The sequence below is a fragment of the Leopardus geoffroyi genome, chromosome X, assembly GCF_018350155.1.
Source record: "Leopardus geoffroyi isolate Oge1 chromosome X, O.geoffroyi_Oge1_pat1.0, whole genome shotgun sequence".
Lineage (NCBI taxonomy): Eukaryota > Metazoa > Chordata > Mammalia > Carnivora > Felidae > Leopardus > Leopardus geoffroyi.
Window position 1 is genome coordinate 69,782,433 of NC_059343.1, and position 17,893 is coordinate 69,800,325.

Consider the following 17,893-nt stretch of genomic DNA (forward strand, 5'->3'; position numbering starts at 1 on the left):
TAAAAAAGAATGCCTACACTAAGAAAAAAGAAAGATCTCAAAAAAAAGAAAAGAAAAATAAAAGATCTTTAATAACTCAACCTTATACCTGAAAGAACTAGAAAAAAAAGAAGAAAAGAAAAGAAAAACAAAGCCCCAGAGCAGAAGGAAGGATATAATAAAGATCAAAGCAGAAATAACATGAAATAGGGACCAGAAAAACAGTAGAAAAGATCAAGAACTAAGAGCTGGCTTTTTGGAATTATAAATAAAATTGACAAACCGTTAGCCAGACCAATAAAAATAAAAAAGAAAACTCAAATAAATTAAATAAAAAAAAAGAGGTGACGTTACATATGATGCCACAGAAATAAAAAGGATCATGAGAATACTATGAAAATTTATATGCCAACAAACTGGAATATTTAAAGGAAACAGATAAATTCCTAGATACACATATCTTACCAAAACTGAATAATGAAGAAAAAGAAAGCCTGAAAATACCAATAATAATGTGTAAAGAGACTGAAGTAGTTAATAAAAAATCTTGTAACAGAGAAAATCTCAGATAGTTTCACTCGTGAATATATGAAATATTTGAAGAAAATTAATGCCTATCCTTCTAAAACTCTTACAAAAATTGAAGAAGAGGAATATTCTCAAACTCATTTCATGAAGGCTGTACTGCCCCAGTATTAAACCCCTATAAAGATACTATAAGAAAAAAAAAAAAGGAAACAGGACAGTATCATTGATTAATATAGATGCAAAATTTCTCAACAAAATAGTAAGTAACTAAATTCAGCAGCACTTTAAAAAGAAAATACACCATGATCGAGTGGGATTTATCCCTGGGTTGTAAGGGTGGTTGAATATTCACAAATCAATCAATGTGATACACCACATTAATAAAAGAAAGGATAAAAATGATATTATCATTTCAGTAGATGAGAAAAAAAACATTTGACAAAGTACAATATATTTCATGATTAAAACCCTCAACAAAGTAGGGTTAGAGGGAACATACCTCAACATGATAAAGGCCATATATGAAAAACCCACAGCTAATATCATCCTCAATAGGGAAAAAATGAAAATTGTTTCTCTACAGTGAGGAGCAAAACAGGAATATCCACTCTCACCACTATTATTTCTTTTTATTTTTTTATGTTTTTTATTTATTTTTGAGAGAGAGAGAGACAGAGAGAGCACGAGTAGAGGGAGGACAGAGAGAGAGGGAGACAAAGAATCCGAAGACAGACTCTAGGCTCTGAACTAGCTGTCAGCACAGAGCCCAATGCGGGGCTTAAACACATGAATGTGAGGTCATGACCTGAACCTAAGTCAGACGCTTAACCGACTGAGCCACCCAGGCACCCCTCACCAGTATCATTTAATATACTACTGGAAGTTCTAGCCACAGCAATCAGAAAACAAAATAAAAGGCATTCAAATAGTCAAGGAAAAAGTAAAACTTTCATTATGTGCATATGACATGACACTATATTGGGAAAACCGAAAAGACTCCAACAAAATCTTGCTAGAAGTGATACACAAATTCAGTAAAAGCGATGGATACAAAATCAATGTACAGAAATCTGTTGCATTTCTATATAGCAATAATGAAGCAGCAGAAAGAGAAATAAAAGAATCAATCCCATTTACAATTGCACCAAAACCCATAAGATACCTAGGAATCAACCTAATCAAAGAGGTAAAAAATCTGTACTCTGAATACTATAAAACACCTAGGAAAGAAATTGAAGATGAGACATAGAAATGGGAAAACGTCCCATGCTCATGGATTGGAAGAACAAATATTGTTAAAATGTCTGTGTTACCCAAAGCAATCTACACATTGACTGTGATCCCTATCCAAACAGGACCAGCATTTTCATAGAACTAGAACAAACAATCCTAAAATTTTTATGGAACCACAAAAGACCCTGAATAGTCAAAGCAATCTTGAAAACAAAATAAACAAAAAAAAGCAAACCTGGAGGCATCACAATTCTGGACTTCAAAGCTATAGTGATCAGGACTATATGGTATAGGAACAAGAACAGACACATAGATCCATGGAACAGAATAGAAAACACAAAATTAAAACCTCAGGAAAAAACAGATGTTGTCGAGAATGCAGAGAAAGAGGAACACTTTTGCACTGCTGGTGGCAATGCAAACTGGTGTAGTCACTCTGGAAAACAGTATGGAGTTCCTCAAAAAATTAAAAATAGAACTACCTTATGACCCAGCAATTGCACTACTAGGTATTTATCCAAAGAATATAAAATATTTGAAGGGCACATGCACCCCAATGTTTATATCAGAGCTATCAACAACAGCCAAATTATGGAAAGAGCCCAAATGTCCATTGACTGACAAATGTATAAAAAAAATGTAGTATATATATTTACAACACACATACACATACATACATACACACATACATACATACATACATATACAATGGAATAATACTCAGCCATCAAAAATAATGAAATCTTGCCATTTGCAACAACGTGGATGGAACTAGAGTGTATTATGCTCAGCAATATAAGTCAGTCAGAGAAAGAAAGTATCGTATGATTTCACTCATATGTGGAATTTAAGAAACAAAACAGGGCCCCTGGGTAGTTCAGTCAATTGAGCGTCTGATTTTGGCTCAGGTCATGATCTAATTTCTCGTGAGTTTGAGCCCTGCATTGGGTTCTGTGTGGACAGCTCAGAGCTTGGAGCTTGCTTCAGATTCTGTGTCTCTCTCTCTCAGCCCTTCCCCTGCTCGCACTTAGTCTCTCTCTCAAAAATAAATAAATATTTTAAAAAGTTTAAAAAAACAAAATAGATGAATATACAGGAAGGGAAGAAAAAAGATAAAAACAGGGAGGCAAACCACAAGATTCTTAAATACAGAGAACAAACTAAGGGTTGCTAGAGGGGTATTTGGTTGGGGGTGCACTAAATGGGTGATGGGCATTAAGGTGGGCACTTGTTGGCATGAGCACTGGGTATTATATGTAAGTGATGAATCAATAAATTATATTCCTGAAATTAAAAATAATAATAAAATACATTATTTTTTTTAATGCTTATTTGTTTTTGAGAGAGAGATGGAGAGTGAGATGTGGAGGGTCAGAGAGGGAGGGAGACACAGAATCTAAAGCAGGCTCCAGGCTCTGAGCTGTCAGCACAAGGCCCTACACAGGGCCGAACCCATGAACTGTGAGATCATAACCTGAACTGAAGTCAGACACTTAACAAACTGAGCCACCCAGGTGCCTCTAAAATACATTCTTAATGCACCTTATCAGGAAAGTGAAAAGACAACCCACAGAATGGGAGAAAATATTTTTAAATCCTACACCTAATAAGGGATTAATATTAAGAATATATAAAGAACTCCTACAACTCAACAACAAAAACAACCAAACAATCTGATTGAAAAATGGGCAAAAGACTTGACATTTCTCCAAAGAAGACACACAATTGTCTAGTCAACACAAGAAAAGGGGCTTAGCATCATTAGTCATTAGAGAAATATGAATAAAAACCACCATGACACTCCACTTCACATCTAGTAGGATGGTTATAATACAAAATACAGAATATAGCAAGTTTGGTCAAGAATGTAGAAAAAATTGGAACATTTGATGTTATGGGTAGGAATGCAGTATGATGCAGCTGCTGTGGAAAACATTTTGGTATTTCTTCAAAAAGTTAAATATACCCATAATAACTGAAAACTGGTACTCAGATACTTGTATGCAATGTCCATTGTAGAATTATTCATAACAGTTGAAAAGTGGAAATAACCCAACTGTACATCAATATATGTATAGATAAATAAAATGCGGCATATCCATACAATGAAGTATTATTCATTCATAAAAAGGAATGAAGTTCTGATACATGTTACAACATGGATGAAAGTGAAATAAGGCCCAACACAAAGGACAAATATTATATGATTCCATTTATATGAGACACTGAAAATATACAAATTCGCACAGGCAGAAAGTAAATTTGAGCTTACCAGAGAAGGGAGGAATAGGAGTCATTAATAGGTGTAGAGTTTGTATTTGGGGTGAGGAAAAAGTCTGGGAAATAGTGGTGATGGTTGCACAACACTATAAATGTAATTAATGCCATGGAAATGTACTCTTAAAAATAACTGAAATTGCAAACCTTATGTTATATATAAATAAGAAAATTGAATACTAAAAAAATAAAAATAAAAATTTGAGTACTTTAATAAAAATAAGAATACTAAAAAATTAAAAAGAATGATCATATTAAGTGGGAATGTAAAAGGATAGACATTTCAAAAGAGTTTGGTGGATTCTTAAAAAGTTAAATATAAAAAAATTTAAATATATACCCAATCATTCCACTCCTGTGTGTTTATACAAAAATATGAAAGCTATACATTCATATAAGCAGTTGCACACACATACTGAGTGCAGTTTTAGTGGTAATATTTCTAAACTTCCAAAACCACAAATTTTCATTAGCAGGTGAGTATATAAACAAAGTTTAGTGTATCCATACAATGGAATATTATTTGTGATATAAAGAAACTATTGATACATTCCTAAAAGTTTGATGAATCTTAAAATAATTATGAGTGAAAGAGACCTAAAAAAGTTTATATACTTTATGATTCCATTTATAAACATTTCTAGAAAGTGGAAAATAATGTGTAGTGTCAGACAGCAGGTCAGTGGTTGTCAGGGAATCAGGGGTGGAGATAGTGAGTTGGGAATGTGGAGCAGGAGGGAAATATTATAAAGGGACGTGAAGAAACTTAGGGTAATGGATATGTTGATTATCTTGATTTTTGTGATCATTTCATTGGTGTGTCAATATATCATAGCATTAAATTATATACTTGAAATACATGTGTTTTCTTGATCAGTTATACCTCAGTAAAGTTGTAAAAAAACAATCAATGGTTTAGCCCAAAAATAATAGGCCCCTCTGTTCTTACCAAAGTGTTTCAACATATATATATATATATATATATATATATATATATATATATATACTAAAATTTAATAAGAAAAAAAAACACTTCTCTGCTCTTCATTAAACCTATCTCACCTTTTGCATTTTCCTGTGGATTCTCAAAGACTACTGAAAAGTACAGGTAGCGATGTTGAAAGAATGAAAAAGAATTTAGGAAATGATCCTCTACAATACTGAAATATACACCTTAAATTTTACTCATGGGGGTCTTTGTTCCTAATAGGAAGGTCAAAGATAAACATATATTGTCAGAGTGATATATAGATTCTTAATGATATCAGCTAATACTTACACATACTACTTACTATGTGCCACACATATTAACCTTCATAATAGCCCTGAGGTGGAAACTGTGGCAGAAAGAGGTTAAGCATAATTCCCAAGGTAACATAAAGTAGGTGTAACATAGCTGGTAAGTAAGGAGATGCATCCAGGCAGTACGCCAGAGCCTGGCTCATAACTATACTATTTCTCATTCTTCCTCATTAAAATCAATGTTGATGCCTGAACTTTATATAACTGTTGCTGCTTTTTCAATGTTTATAGCATTAAATAAATATTTGTGGAAAACATCAAAATCCCTATTTCAGGCAGAACGGAGTCCCCGGAGCCAAGCGCAGACGAGAGGCCCACGGAAGAGGGTAGGAAGGGCGGCAAGGCGGTGCGCACTCCACGGACTGGTGGGAGGGAGCCGGGGCGGAGGGGCGGCTCGCCGGCCAAGCAGAGCCCCCGAGTCTGGCGGGCAAACGCGGAGGGGCCTGACGGACTGTGTTCCGACAGCAAGCGCGACTTAGCGTCTGGGAGGTCATAAGTTAACAGCTCTGCTCGGAAAGCGGGAAGGCTGGAGGACAAAGGGAGGGAGAGCTGCTGAGCCCCCGGACGACAGAGCTCAGTTTGGTGGGGAACAAAGGCGCTCGCCAGCGCCATCTCCCCCGCCCATCCCCCAGCCAAAATCCCAAAGAGAACCAGTTCCTACCAGGGAACTTCCTCGCTCCGCGCAAACACCCAACTCTGTGCTTTTGCGGAGGAGCCAAACCTCCGGCAGCGGATCTGACTCCCTCCCGCTGCCACAGGGCCCCTCCTGAAGTGGATCACCTAAGGAGAAGCGAGCTAAGCCTGTCCCTCCTGCCCCTGTGCACCTTGCCTACCCACCCCAGCTAATACGCCAGATCCCCAGCATCACAAGCCTGGCAGTGTGCAAGTAGCCCAGACTGGCCACGACACCCCACAGTGAATCCCGCCCCTAGGAGAGGGGAAGAGAAGGCACACACCAGTCTGACTGTGGCCCCAGCGGTGGGCCGGGGGCAGACATCAGGTCTGACTGCGACTCCGCCCACCAACTCCAGTTATACACCACAGCACAGGGGAAGTGCCCTGCAGGTCCTCACCACGCCAGGGACTATCCAAAATGACCAAGCGGAAGAATTCCCCTCAGAAGAACCTCCAGGAAATAACAACAGCTAATGAGCTGATCAAAAAGGATTTAAATAATATAACAGAAAGTGAATTTAGAATAATAGTCATAAAATTAATCGCTGGGCTTGAAAACAGTATAGAGGACAGCAGAGAATCTCTTGCTACAGAGATCAAGGGACTAAGAAACAGTCACCAGGAGCTGAAAAACGCTTTAAATGAAATGCAAAACAAAATGGAAACCACCACAGCTCGGATTGAAGAGGCAGAGGAGAGAATAGGTGAACTAGAAGATAAAGTTATGGAAAAAGAGGAAGCTGAGAAAAAGAGAGATAAAAAAATCCAGGAGTATGAGGGGAAAATTAGAGAACTGAGTGATACACTAAAAAGAAATAATATACGCATAATTGGTATCCCAGAGGAGGAAGAGAGAGGGAAAGGTGCTGAAGGGGTACTTGAAGAAATAATAGCTGAGAACTTCCCTGAACTGAGGAAGGAAAAAGGCATTGAAATCCAAGAGGCACAGAGAACTCCCATCAGACGTAACTTGAATCGATCTTCTGCACGACATATCATAGTGAAACTGGCAAAATACAAGGATAAAGAGAAAATTCTGAAAGCAGCAAGGGATAAACGTGCCCTCACATATAAAGGGAGACCTATAAGACTCGTGACTGATCTCTCTTTTGAAACTTGGCAGGCCAGAAAGAATTGGTACGAGATTTTCAGTGTGCTAGACAGAAAAAATATGCAGCCGAGAATCCTTTATCCAGCAAGTCTGTCATTTAGAATAGAAGGAGAGATAAAGGTCTTCCCAAACAAACAAAAACTGAAGGAATTTGTCACCACTAAACCAACCCTACAAGAGATCCTAAGGGGGACCCTGTGAGACAAAGTACCAGACACAACACTACAAGCATAAAACATACAGAGATCACAATGACTCTAAACCCGTATCTTTCTATAATAACACTGAATGTAAATGGATTAAATGCGCCAAACAAAAGACAGAGGGTATCAGAATGGATAAAAAAACAAGACCCATCTATTTGCTGTCTAAAAGAGACTCATTTGAGACCTGAGGACACCTTTAGATTGAGAGTGAGGGGATGGAGAACTATTTATCATGCTACTGGAAGCCAAAAGAAAGCTGGAGTAGCCATACTTCTATCAGACAAACTAGACTTTAAATTAAAGGCTGTAACAAGAGATGAAGAAGGACATTATATAATAGTTACAGGGTCTATCCATCAGGAAGAGCTAACAATTGTTAATGTTTATGCACCGAATACAGAGCCCCCAAATATATAAAACAATTACTCATAAACATAAGCAACCTTATTGATAAGAATGTGGTAATTGCAGGGGACTTTAACACCCCACTTACAGAAATGGATAGATCATCTAGACACACGGTCAGTAAAGAAACAAGGTCCCTGAATGAGACATTGGATCAGATGGACTTGACAGATATATTTAGAACTCTGCATTCCAAAGCAACAGAATATACTTTCTTCTCGAGTGCACATGGAACATTCTCCAAGATAGATCATATACTGGGTCACAAAACAGCCCTTCATAAGTTTACCAGAATTGAAATTATACCATGCATACTTTCAGACCACAATGCTATGAAGCTTGAAATCAACCACAGGAAAAAGTCTGGAAAACCTCCAAAAGCGTGGAGGTTAAAGAACACCCTACTAACGAATGAGTGGGTCAACCAGGCAATTAGAGAAGAAATTAAAAAATATATGGAAACAAACGAAAATGAAAATACAACAATCCAAACGCTTTGGGACGCAGCGAAGGCAGTCCTGAGAGGAAAATACATTGCAATCCAGGCCTATCTCAAGAAACAAGAAAAATCCCAAATACAAAGTCGAACAGCACACCTAAAGGAAATAGAAGCAGAACAGCAAAGACACCCCAAACCCAGCAGAAGAAGAGAAATAATAATGACCAGAGCAGAAATAAACAATATAGAGTCTAAAAAAACTGTAGAGCAGATCAACGAAACCAAGAGTTGGTTTTTTGAAAAAATAAACAAAATTGACAAACCTCTAGCCAGGCTTCTCAAAAAGAAAAGGGAGATGACCCAAATAGATAAAATCATGAATGAAAATGGAATTATTACAACCAATCCCTCAGAGATACAAACAATTATCAGGGAATACTATGAAAAATTATATGCCAACAAATTGGACAACCTGGAAGAAATGGACAAATTCCTGAACACCCACACTCTTCCAAAACTCAATCAGGAGGAAATAGAAAGCTTGAGCACACCCATAACCAGCGAAGAAATTGAATTGGTTATCAAAAATCTCCCAACAAATAAGAGTCCAGGACCAGATGGCTTCCCAGGGGAGTTCTACCAGACGTTTAAAGCAGAGATAATACCTATCCTTCTCAAGCTATTCCAAGAAATAGAAAGGGAAGGAAAACTTCCAGACTCATTCTATGAAGCCAGGATTACTTTGATTCCCAAACCAGACAGAGACCCAGTAAAAAAAGAGAACTACTGGCCAATATCCCTGATGAATATGGATGCAAAAATTCTCAATAAGATACTAGCAAATCGAATTCAATGGCATATAAAAAGAATTATTCACCATGATCAAGTGGGATTCATTCCTGGGATGCAGGGCTGGTTCAACATTCGCAAATCAATCAACGTGATACATCACATTAACAAAAAAAAAGAGAAGAACCATATGATCCTGTCAATCGATGCAGAAAAGGCCTTTGACAAAATTCAGCACCCTTTCTTAATAAAAACCTTGAGAAAGTCGGGATAGAAGGAACATACTTAAAGATCATAAAAGCCATTTATGAAAAGCCCACAGCTAACATCATCCTCAACGGGGAAAAACTGAGAGCTTTTTCCCTGAGATCAGGAACACGACAGGGATGCCCACTCTCACCGCTGTTGTTTAACATAGTGCTGGAAGTTCTAGCATCAGCAATCAGACAACAAAAGGAAATCAAAGGCATCAAAATTGGCAAAGATAAATCAAGCTTTCGCTTTTTGCAGATGACATGATACTATACATGGAAAATCCGATAGACTCCACCAAAAGTCTGCTAGAATTGATCCATGAATTCAGCAAAGTTGCAGGATACAAAATCAATGTACAGAAATCAGTTGCATTCTTATACACTAACAATGAAGCAACAGAAAGACAAATAAAGAAACTGATCCCATTCACAATTGCACCAAGAAGCATAAAATACCTAGGAATAAATCTAACCAAAGATGTAAAGGATCTGTATGCTGAAAACTATAGAAAGCTTATGAAGGTAATTGAAGAAGATTTAAAGAAATGGAAAGACATTCCCTGCTCATGGATTGGAAGAATAAATATTGTCAAAATGTCAATACTACCCAAAGCCATCTACACATTCAATGCAATCCCAATCAAAATGGCACCAGCATTCTTCTCGAAACTAGAACAAGCCATCCTAAAATTCATATGGAACCACAAAAGGCCCCGAATAGCCAAAGGAATTTTGAAGAAGAAGACCAAAGCAGGAGGCATCCCAATCCCAGACTTTAGCCTCTACTACAAAGCTGTCATCATCAAGACAGCATGGTATTGGCACAAAAACAGACACATAGACCAATGGAATAGAATAGAAACCCCAGAACTAGACACACAAACGTATGGCCAACTCATCTTTGACAAAGCAGGAAAGAACATCCGATGGAAAAAAGACAGCCTCTTTAACAAATGGTGCTGGGAGAACTGGACAGCAACACGCAGAAGGTTGAAACTAGACCACTTTCTCACACCATTCACAAAAATAAACTCAAAATGGATAAAGGACCTGAATGTGAGACAGGAAACCATCAAAACCTTAGAGGAGAAAGCAGGAAAAGACCTCTCTGACCTCAGCCGTAGCAATCTCTTACTAGACACATCCCCAAAGGCAAGGGAATTAAAAGCAAAAGTGAATTACTGGGACCTTATGAAGATAAAAAGCTTCTGCACAGCAAAGGAAACAACCAACAAAACTAAAAAGCAACCAACGGAATGGGAAAAGATATTTGCAAATGACATATCGGACAAAGGGCTAGTATCCAAAATCTATAAAGAGCTCACCAAACTCCACACCCGAAAAACAAATAACCCAGTGAAGAAATGGGCAGAAAACATGAATAGACCCTTCTCTAAAGAAGACATCCGGATGGCCAACAGGCACATGAAAAGATGTTCAGCGTCGCTCCTTATCAGGGAAATACAAATCAAAACCACACTCAGGTATCACCTCACGCCAGTCAGAGTGGCCAAAATGAACAAATCAGGAGACTCTAGATGCTGGAGAGGATGTGGAGAAACGGGAACCCTCTTGCACTGTTGGTGGGAATGCAAATTGGTGCAGCTGCTCTGGAAAGCAGTGTGGAGGTTCCTCAGAAAATTAAAAATAGACCTACCCTATGACCCAGCAATAGCACTGCTAGGAATTTATCCAAGGGATACAGGAGTACTGATGCATAGGGGCACTTGTACCCCAATGTTCATAGCAGCACTCTCAACAATAGCCAAATTATGGAAAGAGCCTAAATGTCCATCAACTGATGAATGGATAAAGAAATTGTGGTTTATATACACAATGGAATACTACGTGGCAATGAGAAAAAATGAAATATGGCCTTTTGTAGCAACGTGGATGGAACTGGAGAGTGTGATGCTAAGTGAAATAAGCCATATAGAGAAAGACAGATACCATATGGTTTCACTCTTATGTGGATCCTGAGAAACTTGGCAGGAACCCATGGGGGAGGGGGAGGAAAAAAGAAAAAAAGAGGTTAGAGTGGGAGAGAGCCAAAGCATAAGAGACTGTTAAAAACTGAGAACAAACTGAGGGTTGATGGGGGGTGGGAGGGAGGAGAGGGTGGGTGATGGGTATTGAGGAGGGCACCTTTTGGGATGAGCACTGGGTGTTGTATGGAAACCAATTTGACAATAAATTTCATATAATAAAAAAAAATCCCTATTTCAGAAAAAAATAGTTTTTAATAATGAAGTGGAACAATACTGTTTTATTATATATTCATCAACAAAATTTAACTGACATTAAGGAGAGTTAAAGCTAGGTTGGCCATATAATTTGTTTATCCAAATCAGGTCACTTGAGAGTGAAAGGCATAAACCAAAACTATCCCAGGAAAACTGTCATATATGATCAACCAAGTTAAAGCAAAAAAGATATAATTACTTCTGGGGTAAAAATCAGCTAACTTATATAGGACTAATGTAATTTTATAAATGTTTCACAGGTTCTTAAGCATACAAAATGGTCACTTTTAATTTATAAACAGACTGATTTGCATAACCAAAGTGGATTCCCCCGAAATGAAAATGAAAATATAGTAAATATGGCAATATCCTAAATGCTGATAAAATATTACAAGTATTTTTTCCTAGGAAATGTATGAACAGAATGCTGATTTGTTTATGCAATCAAATGGCTTTATAGCATAAGTATCAATATTTTCCTACTGTCTTTTAAGTAAATGGAAGTAGTTTTAATATGGCTTAATTTACCTTATTTCTTTTTAGCCTCCCTCAGAAATGAATGAGTAGCAAGATCTTGACAGAATGACAAGCAGAGAAAAGATGACAAATGAAAGAGCAAAATCCACTGAATTTTCTTGATAGCTAAAAGGCAAATGAGTTCAGCCACAGTTCACAATTGTATATGAATAATTTTCCACTTTTTCTAAGTGGATGTATAAGTGTTAACCAGTTTAAAAAATGATACTGAGCTATGGTAAGAATGATCACTTACACAATGAGTATTTAGTTAGATAGCTTAACTGGTAGAAAACCACTACTAATAAAAATGATTAATTTAATCTAACCTAGACTTCAAGTTTCTTATTTTTTTTAATATACATTTTAAGTAAATGCCAGCAAAACTCCAAATTCTTTGAATGTACATGAATACAAGAGAATGGCAATTTACCTATTCTTCTTACAGTACTCAGATGGCAAATCATTAAAGTTTAGAAACTATTGATTAATAATTCATAAATTTCTATTTCAATTTTAATAATGTGACTGAGATAAACCATTTATTCCATTAGAGTTATTATTAATTATACTATAAGCATTTTAATTCAGCCATATATGTTACAATTTATACTTCCTCAGTATAAATAGTGAGTTCCATAAATACTTTTTTTTAATTTTTATTTATTTTTGACAGAGAGAGAGAGAGACAGAGCATGAGTGGGGGACTGGCAGAGAGAGAGGGAGACACAGAATCTGAAGCAGGCTCCAGGCTCTCAGTTGTGGGCACAGAGTCCCACGCAGGGCTCGAACCCATGAGTCGCGAGATCATGACCTGAGCCGAAGTCAGATACTCAACCGACTGAGCCATGCAGGGGACCCCATAAATACTTAAGGAACACTTACTGCCTTGATAACAGGTAACAAATAATAATCCCTACAGTAAGACTAAGAGTACAATTTTAGTTACTGAATTTGCTAGTGTATCTTTTTAGCTTTGATTAGACATTGTAGTCTTTTTCTAGTAAAATTTGGCACAAGGCTACAAAAGTTATGATACCAATAATCTGTTATCACACTTTGTATTTCTGTGGTTCTCTTGTATTGTTTTCTCTTCCATTTTTCATTTTGGTTTTTGAATCTTCTCACTTTTATCCTTAGTGTGGTTAAAGTTTTGTCAGTTTTCTTTTTTTTCCCTTTCCTTTCCTTTCCTTTCTTTTCTTTTCTTTTTTTGGAAAAATTGGTCTTTACTTTCAATGTTATGTTATTGTTAATTCTGGGCTATATTTTACTTTATTTGATTTTGGTCTCTATTTTACTTCTGATTTTTCTTTGTTATTTCTTTCTGCTACTAATTTTAGCAAAGTTTCTTCTTTTTCTGGCTCCTTGTGGTATAATGTTAAGTTGTTTATTGGACTTAAAATTTTTTTTTTCTCCAAGTTTTTATTTAAACTCCAGTTAGTTAACACACGGTGCATGTTAGTTTCAGGTGTAGAATTTAGTGATTCAACATGTCCATACAATACCCAGTGCTCATCCCAAGTGCCCTCCTTAGTCCCCATCACCTATTTATCCCAATCCTCCCAACCACCTCCCCTCTGGTAACCATCAGTTTGTTCTTTATAGTTAAGAAACTATTTCTTGGTTTGCCTCTCCCCCCCACCCCATGTTTGTTTGTTTTGTTTCATAAATTCCATTTATGAGTGAAATCTTATGGCATTTTTCTTTTGTATACTCTTTATTTTGCTAAGCATAATATTCTATCTTCATCCATGTCATTGCAAATGGCAATTATATATATATATATGTATATATATATATATATATATTGAAAATACATATATATATATATACATATATATACATATATATATATAAATATTTATATAAGACTAATGTTATTTTGTAAATGTTTCATAGGTCCTTAAGCATACATACATACATACATACATACATACATACATGCATACCATGGCTTCTTTATCCATTCATCAGTCCATGGACATTTGGGAACTTTCAGTAATTTGTCTATTGTTAATGCTGCTATAAATATTGGGGTGTATGTATCCCTTCAAATAAATATTTTTTGTACTTGGGTAAATACTTAGTAGTGAAATTGCTGGATCCTAGGGTGGTTCTATTTTTAGCTTTTTTGAGGAACTTCCATATTGTTTTCCACCATTGCTACACCAGTTTGCATTCCCATCAACAGTACAAGAGGGTTCCCCTTTATCTACATCTTCACCAACCTGTTGTATCTTGTATTGTTGATTTTAGTCATTATGACTGGTGTAAGATGATATCTTATTGTAGTTTTTATTCGTATTTCCTTGATGATCAGTGATGTTGAGCACCTTTTCATGTGTCTTGTTGGTCATTTGTATGTCTTCTTTGGAAAAATGTCTATTCATGTCTTCTGCCTATATTTTACTTGGATTATTAGTTTTTGGGGTGTTGAGTTGTACAAGTTCTTTATATATTTTGGATACTCTTTATCAGATATGTCATTTGAAAATATTTTCTTCCATTCCATAGGATGCCTTTTAGTTTTGTTGATTGTTTCCTTCACTGTACAGAAGGTTTTTATTTTGATCAAGTCCCCAAAGTTTATTTTTGCTTTCATTTCCCTTGCCTCAGGAAACACACCTAGTAAGAAGCTGCTAAGGCTGATGTCAAAGAGGTGACTGCCTCAGTTCTCTTCTAGGATTTTTATGGTTTCCTGTCTCACATTTAGGACTTTCATCCATTTTGAATTTTTGTGTGTGGTGTAAGAAAGTGGTCCAGTAACATTCTTCTGCATGTTGCTGTCCAGTTTTCCCAACACAATTTGTTGAAGTGACTGCCCTTTTTTACACTAGATATTCTTTCCTGTTTTGTTGAAGATTAATTGACCATAGAGTTGTGGGCTCATTTCTGGGCTTTCTATTCTGTTGTATTGATCTATGTGTCTATTTTCATGCCAGTACTATACTGTCCTGATTACTACAACTTTGTAATAAAACTTGATGTTTGGAATTGTGATTCCTCCAGCTTTGCATGACTTTTTCAAGACTGCTTTGGCTATTTGGGGTCTTTTGTGGCTCCATACAAATTTTAGAGCTGTGTTTTCTAGCTCTGTGAAAAATTCTGGTGGTATTTTGATAGGGAATGTATTCAATGTGTAAATTGATTTGGGTAGTATAGACATTTTAATAATATTTATTCTTCTAATCCTTAAGAATTAAATGTTTTTTCAATTCTTTGTGTCCTCTTTCTTTCATTAGTGTTTTATAGTTTTCACAGTACAGATCTTTCACCTCTTGGTTAGGTTTATTCCTATTATGGGTTTTGGTGCAATTGTAAATGGCACTGATTCCTTGAATCTAATTCTGCTGCTTCATTATTGATATATAGATATGCAACAGTTTTCTGTACATTGATATTGTATCCTGTGACTTCAATGAATTTGTGTATCTGTTCCAGTAATTTTTTGGTGGAGTCTTTTTGGTTTTCTATATAGAGTATCATGTCATCTGTAAATAGTGAATGTTTGATTTCTTCCCTGCTGATTTGGATGTCATGTATTTCTTGTTGTCTGATTTCTGTGGCTAGGATGTCCAATAGTATATTAAATAACAGTGGTGAGGGTGGACATCCTTGTCTTGTTCCTAAAGGTAGAGGAACACATTTCAGTTTTTCCCAATTGAGGATGATATTAGCTGTGGGTCTTTCATGTATGGCCTTAATCATGTTGAGGTACGTTCCCTCTAACCCTATTTGTTGAGGGTTTTAATCATGAATGGATGTTATGCTTTGCAAAATGTACTTTGTCAAATGCATTTTCTGCATCTATTGAAAGGATCATATGGTTTTTATCCTTTCTTTTATTAATGTGGTATCTCACATTGATTTTCCAATATTGAACCCCACTTGCAACCCAGGAATAAATCCCATTTGATTGTGGGGAATGATTATTTTAATGTACTGTTGGGATTCAATTTGCTAGTATTTTATTGAGAATTTCTGCATCTATGTTCATCACAGATTTTAGTCTGTAGTTCTCTTTTTTAGTGAAGTGTTTATCTGTTTTTGGTATCAGGATAATGCTGATCTCATAGAATGAATTTGGAAATATTCCTTCCATTACTAATTTTTGGATAAATTTGAGAAGAATTGGTATTACCTCTTCCTTAAATGTTTGGTAGAATTTACCTGTGATGCCACCTTACCCTGGATTTTGTTTGTTGGGAGATTTTTTTATTATTGATGAAATTTCTTTGCTGTTGATAAGTCTGTTCAAGTTTCCTATTTCTTTCCGTTTCAGTTTTGGTAGATTTTATGTTTCTAGGTATTTATCCATGTCTTCCAGGTTGTCCAATTTGTTGGCATAATTTTTCATATTTTACTTATAATTATATGTCTCTGGTGTTCATTATTATTTATCCTCTCTCATCTGTGATTTTTTATAAGTCTGGCTAGGGGGTTATCAATTTTATTAACTTTTTCAAAAAAAACCCAGCTCCTAGCTTCATTGATCTATTCTATTGTTTTGGTTTTTAGTTTCTATATCATTTATTTCTGCACTAATTTTTATTCTTTCCCTTCTTCTGCTGGCTTAAGGCTTGGTTTGTTTTTCTTTTTTGAGATCCTTTAGGTGTAAGGTTGTTTATTTTAGATTTTTCTTTCATTTTGAAATAAGCTGTATTATTATATACTTCCCTCTTATGACGGCTTTTGCTGTACCTGAAGTGTTTTAGACTGTTGTGTTTTCATTTTTATTTGTTTCCATGTATTTTTTATTTCTTCTTTAATTTCCTGCTTGACCCATTCATTGTTTAGTAGCATGTTTTTTAACTTTCATGTGTTTGTGGTCTTTCTGAATATTTTCTCATGGTTGACTTCAAGGTTCATAGCATTGTGGTCAGAAAATATGCATGCGGGGCGCCTGGGTGGCGCAGTCGGTTAAGCATCCGACTTCAGCCAGGTCACGATCTCGCGGTCCGTGAGTTCGAGCCCCACGTCGGGCTCTGGGCTGATGGCTCAGAGCCTGGAGCCTGTTTCAGATTCTGTGTCTCCCTCTCTCTCTGCCCCTCCCCCGTTCATGCTCTGTCTCTCTCTGTCCCAAAAATAAATAAACGTTGAAAAAAAAATTAAAAAAAAAAAAAAAAGAAAATATGCATGCTATGATCGCAATCTTTTTTGTATTTGCTGAGGCCTGATTTGTGACCTTACAGTATGTGATGTATTCTGGAGAATGTTCTATGTTCACTTGAAGAGAATGTGTATTCTGCTGCTTTAGGGTGGAATGTTCTGAATATATCTGTTAAGTCCATCTCATCCAGTGTATCATTCAAAGCCATTGTTTCCTTGCTGATTTTCTGCTTACATGATCTGTTCGTTGATGTATGTGTACTAAAAGTCCACTACATTTATTGTGTATTATCAATGAGTTCCTTTATGTTTATTATTAATTGTTTTATATGTTTGAGTGCTTCATGTTAGGGGCATAGATACTTAAAACAGATTTTCTCGTTGGATAGTTCCTTTTATTAGTATATGGTGCCCTTCTTCATCTCCTGTTACAGTCTTTGGTTTAAACTCTAATTTGGTCATCATCAGGGAAATGCACATCAAAACCATAATGAGTTACCACTTCAAACCTGTCAGAATGACTAAAACTAACAACACAAGAAACAACAAGTGTCAGCAAGCATGCAGAAAAAGAGCAACGCCCACACTGTTTTGCAGAGTGGCCGCAGCAGTTTGCATTCCCACCAACAGTGCAAGAAGGTTCCCGTTTCTCCAAGTCCTCTCCAGCATCCATAGTCTCCTTATTTGTTCATTTTAGCCACTCTGGCGTGAGGTGATATCTGAATGTGGTTTTGATTTGTTTTTCCTTGATGAGGAGCAACGTTCGGCATCTTTCCATGTGCCTGTTGACCATCTGGATGCCTTCTTTAGAGAAATGTCTATTCATG

The 17,893-nt window shown here is 36.4% G+C and overlaps 1 protein-coding gene across 2 annotated transcripts in view; it reads right to left on the reverse strand.

The window, feature by feature from the left end:
- The window catches only part of RPS6KA6 (ribosomal protein S6 kinase A6), a 202,588-nt gene that overhangs the window by 11,048 nt on the left and 173,647 nt on the right, over positions 1-17,893 (reverse strand). The window lies entirely within an intron of this gene.